A 19,628-nucleotide genomic window follows, 5' to 3' on the forward strand; every position below is an offset into this window, starting at 1 on the left:
GAAACTGTTTTCAGAAGAGGTATAGGGGACCCTCATTTACCAGTCTATCCTCACAAAGCACAAATTAACCATGTGCATGCATATGCAATTTGATTAAAGTTAATGTTGCCCAATTTAGTGGAGAGATAAAAAAAAAAAATTGGCAAGATACTAGTAATGAATTCCTATGGATTTTAAAAATGGCATCCTGGCTATTAAACTGCTCCATATTATTTTTAAGTTACAGTATATATTAAGAAATATCATTTACAGGCTTTATAAAAACAAAGTCAAGGAGACAGTTGGGTGGAACCCAGAGGTTTTGAGATGGTGCCTTAATGCAGCCAAGGAAAGTGGAATGAAAGAAACAGATTATATGGGTGGTTTAGTCATTGACGAAATGAAGATTCAGGTACCTTTATTTTTTCAGACATGAAAAAATTACTTTCTAGGAATAACATTGTTAGTTCAGTCTAAAATGTGTTTGTCCTGGCTTCGCTACAATAACGGCTAAATTAGAAAATATTTCATTGTGTAGTAACATTTACTTAAGTTTGTTGGACACAATGTTTTGTTCCATAAATAAATTATAATCCATACATCCCCCATGGAAAGGATTTTTTCTAAGACCCCCAGCCCCACAGGGAAGTTCTATTTAAAACTTCATGAATTTCCTTAAAGTTATTTGACCTTTGAACCCCACCCCCCTAACCCCCAGGAATTTCCAATCCCTTCCATGGGGGTGTATGGGCATTTTCTGAAGATACATAATCTGGCTCATAGTTGATAGGAGAGCTATAATTTTGGATATTGTAATAAGCTAATATACATTATCTTTGATAAAAAATTATCAGGAGAATTTAGAGATGACCAACGTTGGTGGCAAACACAAGCTTGTTGGTTTTGTTGACCTTGGAAAAGGTCATGAGCTCATGACAGCTCTATCAGGTAAGACTAATTTACCTATACTCATCTGTACCTATTGTCACTTTAGAAACATTCCAAGCTGTATTTCACACTTAAAAAGATGTCCATTTTGGAATCTGCTACTGTCATTAAAAGCAAAAAATTCTTTAATTTGCTTGTAGGAAAAGGTGATGAACCAGAACTTGCTACTCATGTGCTGCAATTCATTTATGTCAGTGATAATGGGTTTAGGTTTCCTGTTGCACAATTCCCATCCAAAGATTGCACTCCAAGCAGTTTGTACTTCTGTTTCTGGGATGGAGTCCTGGCAATGTTGGAGATTGGATTTGAGTAAGTACATGTATAAAAATTAAACCTTATGATTAAATAAATCATTAATTAAAAATCTGACATTTGATGTTCGAATATTTGAACCTATATTTCAGTTGATTACCTAAGAATTTATATACTTAGAGGGTTTACATAAAACTTACTTCAGAGAATGACACTTCCATGCATGTTATTGTAACCTTGAATCTATGAACAAAAAATATAAAAAAATAGTACTGTTATAATATAAAATTATCAATGAAATGAGACACATGTTCATGTATGGCTTTTTTAGGGTATACTGGTGCATCCTAGATGGGGCAGAATGTAACACAGTTCATAAAACTGCACTACAAGGACAAAAACCCAGTTGAGACCAAATTTGTAACAAGGAACTTCTACACTGAAGGGCCAATGATTTTTATCATGGATCCAAAGGTATTTTAAATGTTTTAAAAAGTAAATATTTCCTTTACCCGTCTCATTAGTCAGCATTCAATTATGGTTGTCTCTAATTTTGTTACACATACTCATACAGCTAACAATGTGTTATCTAGATGCTTCTCGAGTAAAAAAATAGCTTCTGGATAACATATTGTTGACTGTATATCTCTAGAAAGTCAAACCACAGAAACATTAGACTGATCATTGGAATTTTCAGTTAATATGAGGGGAAATTTGTGTTTTTTACAAAGTCAAGATTCTGAACAATTGTAGCCAATAATCAGACATTATGTTAGAAAATCAAAACACTCTTAAGTCGTAATGTGGTTACACTGTTGCTTAAATACCAGTAGTATTAATACTCCTAAGCAGAAATTTTATGGACTTTTGATCATGGCCCGATCCATCCCAATGTTATGGAGAATTGAATTGCAGTTGTTTGGGAGTCTTGGATATACTAACTGTTGGTATGATAAAACTATACCAAAAGTGTAATATTAATTAAATTATTAATCCTAATCTATTGATTATTAAATCTTATCAGCATAACATCAAGAAAATAAGGAATAATATTGAAAAAAGCAACCAGAGAGGCCAGCCGAGGTGTTTAAAAGTTAATGGACAACAAATCACTTGGGATCAACTCAAAAGTGCATTTAAGTGGAACCAGGAAAGTTTCTCCCTCCCACTGCATGAGAACCTGACATTACAGCATTTGGAACTTGACCCAGCCAGTAAAATGAGGAATAAACTTGCAGAAGATGTGCTTGACTCCAAGATGCTATTTCTCATGCAGGTACAAAATCACAGCTTATTATATTACTACAATTAATGGTAATTTAATTATTAAAGTGAATTGCATGTAGTTTTTTTTTTGTTTTTTTTTTCTAATTGTCTAGCTATAATTCCACTTGTGTACCCTGTCGTTAATTTAATTTTGCTGCTGTCAATTGTTATTTCATCTTTTCATAATCAACAGTCTGATATTTATGGTACAAATAAGCATATTTCATGCATCAGTTATATGCAATTTTACAGCTAGGTCCATTGATATGTTATACAATTAGAACATGTTCAAAATTCAATAAAAAAAGTGTTATATTTATCCTGCATTTAGTCCACTCTTGACTAACAGTTTTTTATTTATGCAAACCAGATAATATTACAGTACATAACCTCTTTTCACTTATGTCACAGAAATACCAGGAACACATTACAGCCAGTACTGGAGAAGATGAGTCTGCCCTGGTTTCTGTTGTATCTCTTTTGGAGCACACTAGTGAACTTGTCAACCTATTTAATGACAGGATGTACATAAAATCTACAAATGATTCAAGACTGCAGAAGCTTAACAACTTTTATAGTTGGATGAGTCACTGGGAAGAAAACACTGGAGGAAACAACAAAGAATTTATCTCAAGCAAATTATGGTTTGATATACAATCCATGTGCCTTGGTTTCCAGTCACTGGTCCACTACAAATTGTGCAAGTTTCCCGGCTCAGTAGTTAAACCTTCCATTGTGAATCAAGACTGTGTGGAGAACCACTTCTGTCACATTCGTTCATGTAACGGTCAAAATGACAATCCTACTTTAATTCTTACAGCAACAGTCTTCACAAAATTCAATTAGACTGGGACAAACCACAATTAGCCCTAAAAGTAATGCGTCTTGTAACAGTACCTGTATAGATCAGAGGCCATCAATTCCAAGTAAAAAAACCACTTAATCTCTGGGGGCTAAGTTAAGTTATGGTGATAGGTGCGGAAAATTTTTTAGTTAATGTTGTAACAATAGACCTTTTTTTGGCTAAGGATCAATTCACTATGTCGAAGGGCAGTTATATGGCTGTGATGACATGATTTAATAATGTTAGATTATTTGAAATGTGAAATCTCAGCCCTTGCAGGATAATAATTTTTTTTCCTTTCGAATTTATGAACAAATTAATGCATTTGCTTCTCCCCTGGCTGAAGCTTAAGATTCCCATAGGCATGGTAATTCTTCCACATGAAAATACAAAAATTAAAGTTGTTGTAAATAGTTTTGTTTATTAGCCCGCCTTATATATAACTACTGAAGTACACCTGTGTGTAGGGTGTGTATGGCTAGTAGAATTCTTATTACAGCCTTAATATATGCTTATTTCTATTTAGAATTAAAAGGCAGGTGTATTTGTTTGTTACAAAAATACACCGTAACTTAAGAATTCTCATTTTGCAAAGGATCTAATTAGTAGTCAAAGGATTGAATTTAGTTTGTGAGATTCTCAGTTACAACTGTATATTAAAATATTGGTATAATAAAATATATAATTAGAATACCTCTCGATAAGCGTATCCTGATGTGACCATCTGAATTAGAGTTCCCTACAACCCTGAATTGTCTGTCGTCTACCTGGACTGAGAACGGAATGCAGTTATGCTCTACAATAGCATTCAGTAGGGCTTCCCTATCACTGTCTTTGTTGATCGTGAAGACACTCTGAGACCATACGCTTGGCATAGGGCTATCAATTGAGTTTTGAGGTAGACTCTGCTCGCCGGGCCACTGCCTCGATGCTGATGAATAAAGGCAACCAGACGACTGTGTGACACCATCTTGTTTTCGCTTCTATCTTTCGGAATTTCCTTAAAAAAAGCCAACTCAAAGTATCATAACATTGATAATACTGATATTGTCAATCTAATGGGAACTTAAGAGTGATCAGGGGAGAATTCATGAGGCTTGAGTGTAATGAAATCAATACATGTACTGTATGACATCCCTAAACAATTTAATTGTTGGTCTATTGTTAGTTTAGAAATGAAGGCAATTGTAGGGAACAATAGATCATTACAATATAAATATGTTCATTTCAGGAGGGCTTCAATAATGATCTGCAGTATAATCTAGTTGTCAAATAGTAATAAATGGCAAACTATCAGGATTGATTTTTCAGTTCATTTCAATATTAAATAAAAACAAAACTTGTTGTCTTACATTGTAGGATACACTGTCTGTCTTCTCTCTCGTCTTTTCTTTCCTTTGAAGAACTCTTTTGCGAAGTTCTGCACTCTTTTTTACCAGTGCTGCTCTCCTGAAGTCTCGTAAAAATTGGGAAGCCCCCATGTTGATGTAATACACTAGTATGCCATCGGAAAGTCTCTCTATCAGTTCTGTGCAAAGAGAGAGGTTCCAAACAGTTTTTTCTTTTTGAACAAAGTTCCAATTTTTAATCAACACTCGTTATATGTTTCCTTTTTCCTTAGAAGCGAGGCCCCATTCTTTGATTTCATATTAAAATAATTATTGTAAAGTTACAGTACCTTCTAAAGAAAATGAACCTCAGAAATTCAATGGCTTGCTATAGGGCCTTCAGATTTGTGGTCAGTGAACAAGCAGCTGTCCAGCAAGGACTTGACCAGTGAAAAAGGCAAGAAATTCTTAACCCATCAGATCAGGTCAGGTTATAAAGCAATGGATGTGCCTTTTTTCGTATTTTTTTTGTTCATTTCATTGGTAAACTTAACCAAGTAATATTGTATTCAGAATGTGTGGTTCCAGAAAATATCCATACCCCCCTCACGGAGGGTCACGGAAATTCCAAAGGGTTGGGGGGTCTGAAAGAGGTAAATTTCCAAAGGGGAGGGGCTACTCAAAGAGTTTTCTTTCCAGTGGGTCTGAAATGCGATTGAATGAACACTACCGTACTTTCCCAATTGATTCAGGTAGCCAAACCAACAGAAATGTCCATCCGTTGAGAAATAAATGTTAGATTTTTTGTCATATATTTTCCATTTTTCTTCCCACATCGTACGACAGACAGCAATCCTGAGTATCGTGTTTGTTGGACGTCAAGTTGAACAAAATGCCGACGAAGAGGTGCAGCAACATATGAACAATGAAGTTGATGATATTTTATACTTTGAAGATCGTGCTGTATTTAGTTCAAATGCAGCTCAGATGCTTTTTCCAGCATTAATCATGCCGTCAATTAAATACAATGCGTACTTTGTTTGTTTCGTTTGATACTCGTACAAAATTACTCCCCTTTTCGGACTTGCCGTAACTAGGTTGTCACATTTTCATCGTTATCCGTGTAGTTAACAGTTTGCTTTAAGTGAGCAAAGTCGATTCAAAGCCATTTGTCTTGAACTATATGTAAACGTGGACAGCGAGGAGCGCTGTAATAGGCCCTTTGCACGATCCGGTCACATGGTACGGAATAAATTATGCTGGGACGCAAGTTACGCAGTGGGACTTCCAAAACAAAGGAACTCGTACCAGTCCAGCCCGACTTTCCTTTGTTTTGGAAGTCCCACTGGGTAACTTGCGTCCCAGCGTAATTAATTCCGTACCATGTGATCGGATCCTGCAAAGGGCCTATTGGAGCGGTAGCCGAGATTTAATTCGGTCATTTACAATGCGTGTTGCGTATGAAATGTGTGACAATTCAGAAAACCAAGGCATAAAATGAATTTACTATCACTTACAAACTACAGAGACAAAGCGTATGGCTTAATTGACGTATTCCTTTGGTAAAAGAAAAAATAAAGCGACATTTGGGAAACAGTTGTTTTGAAAAAAATGTTGCGTGACCACTTTACTAAGCGTGTAAAGTAATTATTTATCCTGGTAAAAACCGGTCAGTCGATCAAGATATAGATTGACTGGTATTAATCGGTGACCAGTATAAAATGCATCAAAAAAGTCAATGAATTACAGGCATAGAATTTACAATTACAAATCTAAAAAGTATAAATTATATACAAAAATTAAAATTTAAGTTGTACAAGTGTGATTTGCACTATCCATGTTTATTAGGTAAGTGAATGTTTTGCCGTTAAATTGTGCAAGTGTTGTGAGTTCGCGAATCTCTCTTGGCAGTTTGTTCCAGGCACTCGCAGCCGAAAACTTAAACGAGGTCTGTCCACATTTGGTCTTAACTTGTGGTAGGTCTAACAATGTGGGATCTCTAAAGGATCGACAATGTCTCTGTGATCGTTTCATTAAGTAACCTGTCAACTGCTTAGGGCAGTTAATGTTGTTAATTATTTTGTAAACATATTGTAGCTCGATGAAAAGGCGTCTACTATGAAGTGATAATAGCTGTAATTTAGCGCGCATCTCCTGAGTACATGTCTTACGGTCAGCATGCAATATTATTCGCATTGCTTGGTTTTGCAGGCGCTCTAAACGTTGGGCGTTCTCTTTGCTGCATTCGCCCCATACAACACAACCATAGTCTAATGAAGGTAACACAGTCTGCCTGTAGATTCTGAGCAAAATATCGCGACTAAGAAAAGATGAAATTCTGTTAAGCAGTTTTAGTTTAGGGTAAACCCTAGATTGTATATAGGCTACATGTTTGCTCCAGCTCAGACAATGATCGAGGTAAATTCCTAAGTACTTAAAGTAGTCTGACTGTTTCATTGGTTTTACATTGAGGATAATCTGTAACGCTCGGGTGTTTTTAACAGCGTGCTTTGATCCAATCAACATAGCCTCGCATTTCTTATGATTACTGATTAAACCATTCTGATTCCACCATGTTGCAGTACTTTTTAGATCTTTGTTGACACGTTTTTCTGCTACACTAACATCTTTTGCGCTGGCGTGGATTTCCGTGTCGTCGGCGTATAGTACTACTTCGCTATCTGTGCAAGTGTCGGTGGTACCGTTGATATGGATGTTGAATAAAGTAGGTCCGAGAACCGAACCTTGCGGAACTCCGTGCGTGATTAAACGACGTTCAGACTCGACACTTCCGTATGACACGAATTGGTTTCTTTCCTGTAAGTAGCTTTTGAACCATTCAAGTTCGTTTCCAGTCACTCCGCGTTTTGACAGTTTACTGATCAAGATATTGTGTTCAATTACGTCAAAAGCTTTTCTCAAGTCCAAGAAAGTAGAGACAACTTTTTCACCCCTGTCAATGGCAAATTTCCATGAATCAACGGCTACAATAAGCGCAACTGTGGTAGACGAATACCTGGCATATGCAAATTGATGGTCACTGATTAGGCCAGTGTCTGCTGCAAAACCATGAAGATCAGTGTTGGCAAACGACTCAAGCACTTTTGAGATACAGGGAAGAATGGAAATTGGTCTGTAATTATCACGTTCGGTCTGGAGCTCCCCTTTAAACAAGGGAGTTACTCTTGCCGTTTTCCAGATGGACGGAAAGCGGCCGCATCTGAAAGATGTGTTGAATAACTTAGCTACAACATTGCTGATGTATGGTGCAGCAGTCCTAATGACTTTAGCTGGAATGGTGTCTGCACCTGTGGCCTTAGATATGTCCATGGTTCGTAGAGGCCTGAAAACGTCGTTATCACTTACGGCGCGAAAATTGAAGCTGTGACTGGGAAACGTTAAAGGGCCCGTCTGTTGTAGCTCAACTGGGTTGCCGTGGGATTCCTGACTGGCTAACAGCGAGGAAGCAATTGTTGTAAAATACTCGTTTAGTGAATTAGCGATGTCACGCTTGTCGATTAGCTCTTTACAATCGACTACTAACTTGTCGATCTCAATGCGGTTTTTCTTGGAGGGCAAAACTTGACGTAATGTGTCCCAAAAGGCCTTGGGCTTGCTGCGGTTTTCCTCGAGCTTATTTTTGAAATAATTCTTCCGGGCTTTTCTGTTTATAGCGGTGACTCTGTTTCGAAGGGATTTATATTCATTCCAATCCGAAGACAGTCGTGACTTTCTTGCCCTCTTGTGTATTTGATCGCGCGTTCTCATGAGTCTAAGAACACTATTGTCAAGCCACGGGTGCGTCTGTCTGCGAATACGCTTCTTCTTTAAAGGAAAATGTTGGTCAATCACAGATTTCATCAGCGATTCCCAGGCTGAACACGTCGTCCACGTCGTTGAAAGAGTCAATCAGGCACCATGGAGCTTGCTTCAGATCAGATATAAAATCACTTACATTTGTGTCTTTCCAGGAGCGCGTTGTTATGATCCGATGTTTGTCCGGGTGAGTCGCTGAGCCATGCATGACACCGTAGATGGGATAATGGTCGCTGAAAACAATATTGATTGCACCTGCTTTTTTAAACAATCTAGGTGTTGAGGTGATTAACACATCAATAAGAGTGCTTGTTGTCGAAGTCACACGCGTTGGTTCTTTTATCAGTTGCTCAAGCTCATTGACCATGGTAAATTCCAGCAGTCTCTCTGTCTGCCTTGAGGTCTTAAAAATGTCACAGTTGAGATCACCGATGGCAATGACTTCCAAATTATTTTTAGTCGCATCCCTCATAACATCATCTCAATAGTCAAAAACCTCAAGGGATTCGTCTGGGGCCCTGTATACGCATCCAATTAAATATTTCACTTTATTCAGTTGCATTTCTATCCAAATGGCTTCAAAATCATCCTCTAAGTCCCTTCTTACAGTGTGCTTCACTTTTTCCAGTACATAAAGTGCCACTCCACCTCCCCTACGATTTTTCCGGTCATGACGGTACTCAGAATAACCCGATACTTCGATTTCTGAGTCCGATATGGAGTCGTCTAACCATGTCTCTGAAATTCCGATAAATAAAGGGCGAATATCTTGAAAAGTTAGCCTCAGTTCGTCGATGTGAGCCATAATACTTCTGCAATTGAAGTGGGCCAGCCATGGTTCGCGTTTTAAAGGTAGGCGGCAGGTGTTATTCGAGGTCCTAGCGTTTGAACTCATGACAGTCGTTTGATAAGAGCTTGTGTTCAGTGTGTTAGATGCATCGTTTCGTGGGCCGGGATGAGGATGGACATCTCCATGTGCGACGAGTAGCGATATATTAAACTGGCCTCATCAGAGATGTGAAGCAGGCCGCGTTGGCGATACTGTCTTGCTTCTGTTACTTGCAAGGTTTCTGAGAACTTGGAACTTTCCTCTGGATGATGATATGGTTGAATGATGTTTTCCTCTAACAGTTCACAAACTCTTTGCTGATTTTCAACAGTGGCCAAGGTGGAACTGGAATTTGTATGAACATTTTTTTGGACATACTTGCGTGCTCGGGAGAGAACTTTCCTCACTGCCCAGCCACCAACATGACGGACCTTTGATAGCCCAACCTCATTCATTTCTTCAACGTCAAAGGCAACAGGTTCAAAGATTTCGTCCTGTCTCACAATGAACTTCAACCGTTCCAGAAATACGAAATAGATGAAAGTGGCCAGCTTGCGTGCAATGGCCCGTTGAGGAAGTGTACCTTTATTTGTGCCAAAAACAACACAAACATACAAAGAAAAATCATCACCATTGAAAAACTGATCCAGCTTGTAAGTTGCCTCAGAAAATTCTTGCCGTCCAATGTCAACAACAATGTCATCTTGGTTTTCGATGATGTGGTTTTCGATCATCTGAAAAGCATGAAACCAAATTAGTTTAACAAATGGTGGAACTTTTGTCATCCAACAATCGTCATTCAGCAGGAAGTCAATGCTATTGATCTCTTCCTCTTGGAAGGTAGACACCACTACACCTGTTTTCAAGGACAGTAGATAATCTCGGCAAGAAGTAAGAATTTCATGAATCGCTCGCTATTAGGTTTCTTAAGAATTAGGTATCTTATGTATCTTCCTTATAGATCGAATAAAACAATATAAAGATTATACGATTCCGTATCCAGTCATTCATCCGAGAACCATTTTTTCCCCTGGACCACCACCTCTTTGACCATTTCTGTCCCGCTTGATCCACGTTTCCCGCCCTATTTCAACTATTCCCACCTCTTCAAACTTCACCAACAGCTTGCCATTACCGCTAACACCGGTGAATGTGCCAAGGGTACCGTTCCTTAAATCATCTGACTTGTTCCAAACTAGCATCATCTTGCAGCCAGGTTTAAGTTGCAAAGTGGGTCCAAAGTAGATGCTCCGGGCCAGCTCATACTCCTTGATTTGTCATTTTCATAATCGGCATGAAAGTTAAACAACTCTCCAGGGATCGCATCGAGCTGCCGTCTGTTTGCAAGCTGAACTGGAACTTTCCTGAAGTAAATTTGGGTGGCAGTACGCTGAAGTTCCCAGGGTAATTGCCTTTGCAAAGAGGTTAGATACTTTTCGGTGGCGATGGAACATGTCCCCTCTCTTATCTCCGCCAGAGCCGCCAAAAATTCTGGGTTTTGCTGCCGAATGACTGTTGTTAACCCGAACCGATGTGAAATCGCAAAGTCGAACAGGGGAGAATAAAACATGAAGCGGCCTTCGTCAAATAAATTCGGCACAGGTTGCAGCTGCAGGAATTCTCCTATCAGAACCATTTGTTTTCCTGCAAATGGAAGATTTTTACAATCATCGTTTGCCAGTTCGTGGTGAAGGAAGTTGACAAGTTCAAACATCCTCTGGGACGACATACTGGCTTCGTCCCGGACAATTATGTCGAGGGCTTTAACTCGGTCTCGAATGACGGAGTTTTCAGCCGAGCGATCAATTACTTGTCGCCAAGGTAATTCTACCGTCTATAGGCCATAAAACGAATGAACAGCTGACGCTACGCCGCGATCATACACTTGACAAGCAATGCCGCTGGAACATATGACACCGATCTCCTTTCCCGCCTCTTTCGCCTTTCCAATAAATGCTTTTATGACCTCGCTTTTACCAACGCCAGCCTGGCCAGTAATCAATAAATTGTGACCTTCCAAAGCAAAGTTCACTATTTGACTCTACATGTGCGATATTTTTGCAAAACCGAAGGGAACCCTGGAAGAAATTTACCCGGGAAATCTGTAATTTCTTCCTTATGAATCATGTAAGTGTTTTGTTTAATATGTTTGTTTTTATTTCTCTCCCGCTCTTGAAAACTTCGAGTTTCCAATGTATTTGCACGTTGTTGTTTCTTACCAGCGAGTTGACATGTTATATTATATTTTGATTACATAAGGGTAAAGCTGAATGAGGACCAAGGACGACGCTGCGCGGTTTTGATTGGGTGTTGGAGACAATGATGCATTGTAGATTCGACCTGAGGGGACCCCGATGTTACAAGAAGTTTGGTTGACAAATTGCGGTCTAGTACCCCCGCGAGTCTTGGTTTGCCAACATGACGAGATTACCAAGCCGATTTTAACGGTCGTTGGGTCGCGGATCAATCGACACGGAGCTCTTGCATAGTTTTATCGTCTCACTGGGGACACGAAGAGCCGCCTGGCGTCGCTAGCAGGGCTGCAATTGTGTGGCTAGAGGATTGAAATGAAAGATCAACCTTTGCCCTTAAATTCCGCGGTGGATTTGTGGCCGTGGGTACATTTTAGCCTGGGATTTTTGACTTCGTTCGGCAGGCTGTTCCGACTGAGGTGTTTCGCCTTGTCCTCTCTTTATAAAGGGAAAATCGGAATTCAAGAAAGTCGTTTAAATCAAGTTCAATCGGTGAAATAACCACACCAGGAGCAAACAACACACGTATGGAATAAGGTTAGCCGTTTTTATTGAGAATTTTCTCTTTTAACTACCTCCATGGATATCTTGTAGAAAATCCCATATAAACCCTTATAATTCGATGCCATATTGTGTCGCTTGTGTGGTTCATAGAGAGAGCTTGGGCTGCCTGTGGTTCTGTTTTTTCTCTTGGTCTTTCTTGTAGCGCGCCGAGGGCAGCCTTTCGTCTTAATCAGTTGAAAAAGTTCGAAAAAGATGTTCCCATTCAAGTTTAAGCTCTCAGGCGATAATTCTGGAGTTTTTTGGAGTTTTTTGGAGTTTTTTGTTATGCTCGTGTTTTTCGGTTGCTATGGGCGACGGTGGCTTCCTTTGTTAGGTCAAGTCTGGGGAGTGAGGTCACAAAAAAATTCTAATTAATCCTGGTTTTGTTCGATTTCGCTGAAATTTAAACACGATAAAGCTGGATTGTTAAGGAATAGATTTACTGTCTGTTAATGTGTGGTAGCTATTAACGCTAAAGTGATATATCGCTTCGAAGTCAGGGTTTTGAAGGGATTTTTTTGCAACGAGTGGGTTCGGCGTGATTTTGTAATCGGAGGTTTTTGTTGACCCCGAAGGAAAAAATATTCCGGAAAAGGTCATTTCATCGACGATTCAAACGAATATAAATATGTATATGTTCCGAGCTAAATTTCTGGTGAACAAAATATAATTTTTGACGAGCGCTGGGTATTTAATTTTTTCCCGCGAAAGTCAGTATCGGAGATGAGATTTATTAATGTTTCAACAGCTTTTGGCGAGTAAACAGCACAGGTTGCGTGACTCAAAATTTGGCCGAGTGGAAGCTTGAGTGTGGTCGCCGACAAATGTAAAAAAAAAAAAACAAAAAAAAAAACAGGTAAACCATGGACCGCGCTCGGCCCATGGCCGCGCGGTTAAAAAGTGCCAGGCGTCGCAGAGTGTTCTCCCCCGCAGGTATAACAAAACACTTAATGGCTGGTCCTGCCGGAAACAGTGAATTTTGTTTCCCCTCGACCTCAAGGTTCCCCTCGGCTTCGCCTCGGGGGAACATTGAGGGTCTCAGGGAAACAAAACTCACTGTTTCCCTTCCCTTGGGACCAGTCATTAAATGCATATTAATTAATTAATTAGGCTTGCGGCAAAGGGGGTAGGACGGGGTAGGTACTTGTGAGCACTACGTAAAATGTCTGAGAGATGTATCTACGTTTTTTTTTTCCGTTTACTTCAAAAAGCTATATATTTGTTTCAGAGAGCCTCTTGCTCTCCTTGTGGTACTTTTCTATTGAGAACAAAACCAATATTTGCTCTAAATGCATGCGCAGATTAATAAGCGTTAGTGTCAACTACATATCAGGTGGAAGATACATTTCATACAAGATCACACACCAACGTTGAGCGATTTTCCTTGTGGTAGAACCCTAATAAGCTATACGCATGCGTTCTAGCATCGTTAGCGCAATACAAGAATGCTGCTGTGACTGCTAACTTGGTTCAAGAAATATCATCTGTTGTTTCCAAACTACACTAGTGCGTTTATTTCGTCTTTTAATTGTCTCTATCAAAGAGACCAAAATGTTCATACCCGCAGCCGAAACTCTCCCGAGTAAGCGGCATTAAAACTTGTCAAATATTGTCCAAAAAAACCCAGGAAACTGCTCAAATATTGCTGCAGACTCCGTGGCACCTACTGAAAGTATAAATTGTATCAGTCTCTTAGGGGAATAGTTCACCGATGAACGATATAATCTCGGTCAAGTAGCGCTGTTTACTTTCAATACCTTTAGTTGAAACGCTTCTCAGGTGTATTAATCGATCTCAATGTGGTTTTATTGTTAACGCCAAAGGTGGCAACCGAACGTGCTGTTCCGTGGCCTCTCGCGTTTCGGGCGATCATCTACTCCTCTGCGCGACATCGTCATGTAAAGCAAAATGGTGAAAAATATTCATCATATTGGTTTCTACAGGAAAGCTGGGTTGTTAGAACGGAAGGCTCAAGTAAAAAGAATCGAAATCGTACGAGTTGTTGGCAGATTCCATCTTATCCTTCAAATAAGTTGTTGCTGAGTTAGTTCAAGAGAGGTGAATTATTGTTTTTCTGGGAAATGTTTCTCATTCGTGCATTCCTGGATGTTTAGATGTTTGACAATGGCGTCATCCGTCACGAACTCAATGGAGCTGGAGTAGCGGGAGACTACAATCGAACGACTACGTGTGAAGAAACCCGCGTTATTTAATTAATACAAAAACTCCATTCTCAGCCTTTCATAAATCATTATTCGAGTTCAGTGGCTCAGAGCCACTTTGATTATCAAAACAGTGCCCATAATTTTGGAATCTAACGACCTACAACTGTTTTTTCTTTTTCACTCTAAGCCTCGCGTCTCTCAAGTTTTGTATCTGCACTTTTCATTACAATCATGACCATCGCTCCTCAAAATTGTCTGTTAAGTTCAGTAATCTGGAAATGGTGAGCTAATACAGGTGTGTTAGCTGACGCACATTTAGCGAAGGAGTTCAGGCACAGGATCACCAGTTGAAAGAGTGATGCTAGTCAAGGCTTTATTGAAGGAATCTCACTGATTATAACTGACACAGTCAGCGCGATAAGAAGTTGAATTTTCTGCTGCATGCAAGGTGAAATTAAATACCTTATGTTCATCTGACCTACTACCTTTCTGTCTCTTTCTGTTCCAAAAGATCTTTGTAGGAGAAAATTCTGCATTTTCGGAAAACCCTCATCAGTTTTTAGCACTGTAGGAGAAATGAAGCCACGAAATCTAGATTTTCTAACTATCCTTTTTTCCAACTGCAATCTTAACCGTTTTTATTATGTCCGTCAGTTACTAAGCGCGATGGGATTAGTCTATCTAGCGGACCGTATTCTTGCCAAAATGTTTCGTAATTTATCGCGTAGTATTCTTAACGTTTATGCAAGTAAAAGTTTGACTTTCTTCTACCTTAAATTGTGTATTCAAAAGCGCTTACGACTTAACAATGATTTGAAATTGACTCGTTTTAAAGCACAGAGTAGAGATATAATGAATATCTTACCAACCTCGTCATCTCGGTCCGTACTGTAACTTACGGATCCTCCATAACTTACGGTACGGACCTCGAACTCGGTTAGTAAGAGGTATATGTGTTGGTTAATATAATCATTCAAGATCTTTGCCGTAATATTCTTTACGGGCAGTTTACCAGTTGGGGAAAAGACTTTATAATTGTCACCCGCCCTCGTTGCGCCATGGAACGCATAAGGACCTCTATAATAAATAATATATAGATTTAGCCAAGCCTAAAAGCGGAGCTCGTCAGTTATTTTTTGGAATGTTGTTACTGATGAAAATAATCCAACATGTACGTGTGTGTGAAGTAAACTGCGAGCGATTTTATAGTTTCAGCCCGAACTAGGATTACATCAGCAGATCGAGGTGTAAGATGGTGTGATGATGAAAATAGAGCCATGATTTCAAGTATTTCAGGGGAGCCACCAAAAATGTTGATCACATGACAGAACTGTCTTCTGTGCTTTTTGGTGGCATTTCCTGTTCTTTCTTATTGAGAAAGACAAGACATTGTTATTAATCATTATATTCTTTCTTAGTTAACGTGGGGACTCCCGCACAAAAGAAGTTTACACATTTTTTTTGTTGTTGTGGGGTATGACTGAAATGCAGTGGTTACAATATACTCAGTCTCCAAATTTCTACCAAATGAAATCTCACAAAAATACCAAAGTAGTATACACATGTAAAAAGTTAAAAAGTTTTGTTTTCTAACTTGATCCCCAAAGATAGTTAGCTATCCTCATTTTTGTATGGAGTCTCCTCCTGCTGAAAGGGTTTGCACCATCTCTCAAAGTACAAGTATAAGCAAAATCACTCTGGCATGAACGATAAATATGATATTTTGTTGCTGATCGTGAATACTTGCATTGGCTTCTGATAATAATTTTATTATTCAATTCCAATGTGATTTGTTCTTTTTCTCCACTGAGATTGTGGACTACAGGAGCTGTTATTGGGTTCCATTAATTAATTTTGCTATGATTAAATTATACCAAGAATTATAAGTAAGCTATAAGTAAGTTATATTATGTACGTGTATTTTGTCTGCACTACACAACCAAACACACTCAAAGATTATGAGGCATAGGTACATTTGTGAGAAAAAGCCAGCATATCAAAGATATGTTTTGATTGACACATCAATTAAAGATAATTTACAGCCAAATGAATAAATAATACATCAACAGTATCCTGCATGCACCAAAGCTGGACATGGGGTTATAAGGCAATCATTTAAACAACATATTGAAATAATTTATAAATTAGAGAACACTATTTGTACAACACTAGGGAACAAATTAACCTTATTGGACATTGCAAATGGCAAGGCTGTCGGTAGAATGTCACAAATTTCTCAACTCTTTCTTTCTACAAAAAATACTAATCCTGCAACTTTGTTTAAGACTCAGTTCTCCATTTCGTGTTGGCAAAATATTAATTTATGCCATGCCCAATACAGGTTATCACAAAATTGATTTAAGAGCAACATAAACCAAGCACAATAAATATCATTTCTAAGCCAAAAAAGCAATTATTTAAATAAACCATGACATGATGAGTAAATGATCTCTAAGAAAAACTGATTAATTTAACAGACACTATAAATAATTAGTTAATACATTTATCATAGGTGTTTCTTAATAATGTAATACAGTTTATCTGTCAATGTTGCAGCTACAGCTGTATGATATTACTACACACAGTATGGGTTGCAGAACTCAACTTCCAAGTCAGTTTGTTAAATGAACTTAGTGCAGAAATTATTAAGGCATCAAGTTGTCTGTGAATATAGAGAAACCAAACGAAGCATTACAATCTTAAGGAATAAATTATTGAACTCTTTTACATGTATGTACAATGTATGTTCCATTAATATTGGGGATCTCTCAGAAGCTGCATCTATGATGATTTAATTTGCTCCCATTGCATTTTTTTATGGAACTTTTCACACATTAATATCTCTGTCATGACAGTGGTCTCTGTCTTCTACAACAATTAGTAAACAAGAAAAATACACTCAGTAAGATATTGTTTACAATAAAAATCAATCCCTATAAGCAATCATAAGGACCTTGAATTTATATTTCTTTAGAAATATCTCACCTGGCCATGGTTGCTTTGAAAATCTTTGATGTTTTAATCCAGGCTGTCCATGTGTACACTGTACGTGTATTGACTGACAGGAACAGGGATGTAATCATCCTGTATTTTGCTGCTACTTGAACACCATTGAACATACAAAGACATATCAATTATAATTTGTCACCAACAGATGACATTCCTTTCATTGATATACAGTGTACTTCATTGCTAGTTGTTTACGGAGTGTCTACAGTAATGAATCAAATGCTAGGGGGATGGTACCAAAACTTTTACAGTGGCAGTTCTGCCCTGAGATGCAAAGCAAACATATATAACTGTTATGAACTTGGCGACTTGCTTTTGAGCGCACATGCAATATGCTTTAAACAAGAAACTGGAACATTGCAGTACAACAATATGTACAGTCCCAATCAAAGGGCCATTCAGGCTGTTTGGTTGTACATATAACTGAAAATCAGACTTTGTCAGGATAAATATTGATGTTCTTGCTGACTTAATCTGAGTGTGCAGTTACAGAAGATATTCACACCCAACACCCATTCATGGCCAGTTATTAGAAATTCTGAAGTAACAGGAGGAGGGAGCTCTTATGGAAAAAAACCTCCATGTGGGGTATGAATCTTTTCTTGAAGAAAACAATGTCAGAGAAATCATTAATTACAAAATATGCTTTAAGATATATCTTACCTGGTAAGGCCAACTTTCAGAAAGTTTTGTAATCTAGACTGGCTGGCCAGTTCATACATTTGACAAGTTGACACTGGGCATGTTTGTAAATTTGTGCGCTTCAACATCACATTGTAATGTACATGTAGTAGCGTAACGGTCAACTGAAAACAGCACACCAACAGATGACTATTAAAATTAATTTACAGAACATATTGGCAGCTAAATCATAACAAGTAACAAATCGAGGATGAGCTATTTACATGTACAGGTAACAGCCCTCACCTCAGAACTGTCATAGATATAATATATTTTCAAACTCGCTGAAATTTCAGATTATTCAATATCAACACGCACGTACATCTTTAACAGTGTGTTTGCTTTACATTCACTTTACACACAACCGGTATCCACCATAGGCAGACTTTTAAGTTTGCCTTTGAAAATAAATTGCATCAACTTATGCATCTTTCATTACCTATTCTTGTGACGAAATGACACAAAATCCAAGTACAAGAAGTCATAAGCATAAAACTAACTTAATTACCTGGTAATGCCTACAGCACCTCTTACTGTCTGCATATGCCGTCCATAAACTGGTACTGCCTGGACAATACTCATTATTTTTCTGATCACATCTTTTAAAATGTCACTGTTATATAATTTGTCCTGAAAAGGCAAATGCATGAAATGTTATGCCTTTGGCACTCACCACATACCTTTACATGATTTACAATGTACACCAAGTCATGATCGACATTCACAATTCTCTTTACTTTCATTGTAACTTTTTTTGTAACTTTTTGCAGTGTCATTTTCCCTCAGTAATGAAGACAGGACTTCTACATTAGGTGGTAATTCTTTATGAATTCACAGGGAGTGATAACAATTAAATGGTGACTAACTTTAGCAAAGGAGGCATTCAAATGTCAGATTTTAATGTTAAGTTCATAACTTTACATTTCTCTGTGTGTATATATATATATATGTCTGAATTTATGAAAACCGTGTTAAAGACTTTGCACCAAAATAGCGGGCATGTTTTTGAAAAAACGGTTAGAAAATGTACATAAATATGGCCATGTCGCACCGAGAGTGCTATCTACCTCGTGTACTCTTAATAGAGTCCATACCATGCCTATACAAGCCTTTAAAGTCGCTGCAAAATGAGTCGAACGAGCCAAACAAAACTAAATTAGAGCTTAAATTGATCATTTGGTTCGCCGCGGCACTAATTTAGACAGGCTTAACCTCTGCGATTTCACCTAAATGACCTCACTATGTCTTTACTGTGGGTTAAATTAGCCAGTCACGCTAACAAGAGCATGGTAAGCAGTGGAAGCGGTTATTTACCTCTATATTTCAGCCAAAAAGTAGCCGTTACGTGACATTTCATTTCAATATCTGACCGGATTCGCAAAAACATAGCCATAGAACTTGACTTGTCACTGATAATCTAACTTGCTACAATTCTGTCCTAGAGCTAGCTTTCCACGAGGCTTATCGTAGCTCAAATAACAGCAAATAACTCTCCTGTATGCCTTTTGAAGCCAGGAAGACTAAATTCACCGTCTTTTCGTTGAATCATGAATTGTACAATTTAATTAAGAGTGCTTTTAACATGAAATTGGAGTCTAAATCAACACGAACGTACAGATATCAAAACCGCGGCGGAGAGCTAATCTATCGCTTTCTAAAGGCCTGCATCGTCCTAAATGGACTGAACAAGAGCTTCCTACATCGAGAATCGATTGA

General features: G+C 38.4%; 1 long non-coding RNA gene and 1 pseudogene across 2 annotated transcripts; one reads left to right on the forward strand and one right to left on the reverse strand.

Annotated features, from left to right (window-relative positions):
- Positions 1-180: 180 nt before the first annotated feature.
- LOC149105212 (uncharacterized) lies at positions 181-4,640 on the forward strand (annotated as a pseudogene). Its single transcript, XR_016201334.1, has 6 exons — positions 181-391; positions 834-927; positions 1,068-1,236; positions 1,511-1,653; positions 2,204-2,455; positions 2,857-4,640. The product of XR_016201334.1 is annotated as an uncharacterized LOC149105212 (transcript).
- Positions 4,641-15,557: 10,917 nt separating this feature from the next.
- On the reverse strand, positions 15,558-17,317 carry LOC149105213 (uncharacterized). The gene is made up of 2 exons (XR_016201357.1): positions 17,208-17,317; positions 15,558-16,884 (listed from the first exon to the last, which is right to left on the reverse strand). It is a non-coding gene; the product is annotated as an uncharacterized LOC149105213 (long non-coding RNA).
- Between the last annotated feature and the right edge of the window lie 2,311 nt (positions 17,318-19,628).

Source organism: Orbicella faveolata, unplaced genomic scaffold (genome assembly GCF_042242905.1).
Source record: "Orbicella faveolata isolate gen_17 unplaced genomic scaffold, um_ofav_v1 contig_34, whole genome shotgun sequence".
Classification (NCBI taxonomy): Eukaryota; Metazoa; Cnidaria; class Anthozoa; order Scleractinia; family Merulinidae; genus Orbicella; species Orbicella faveolata.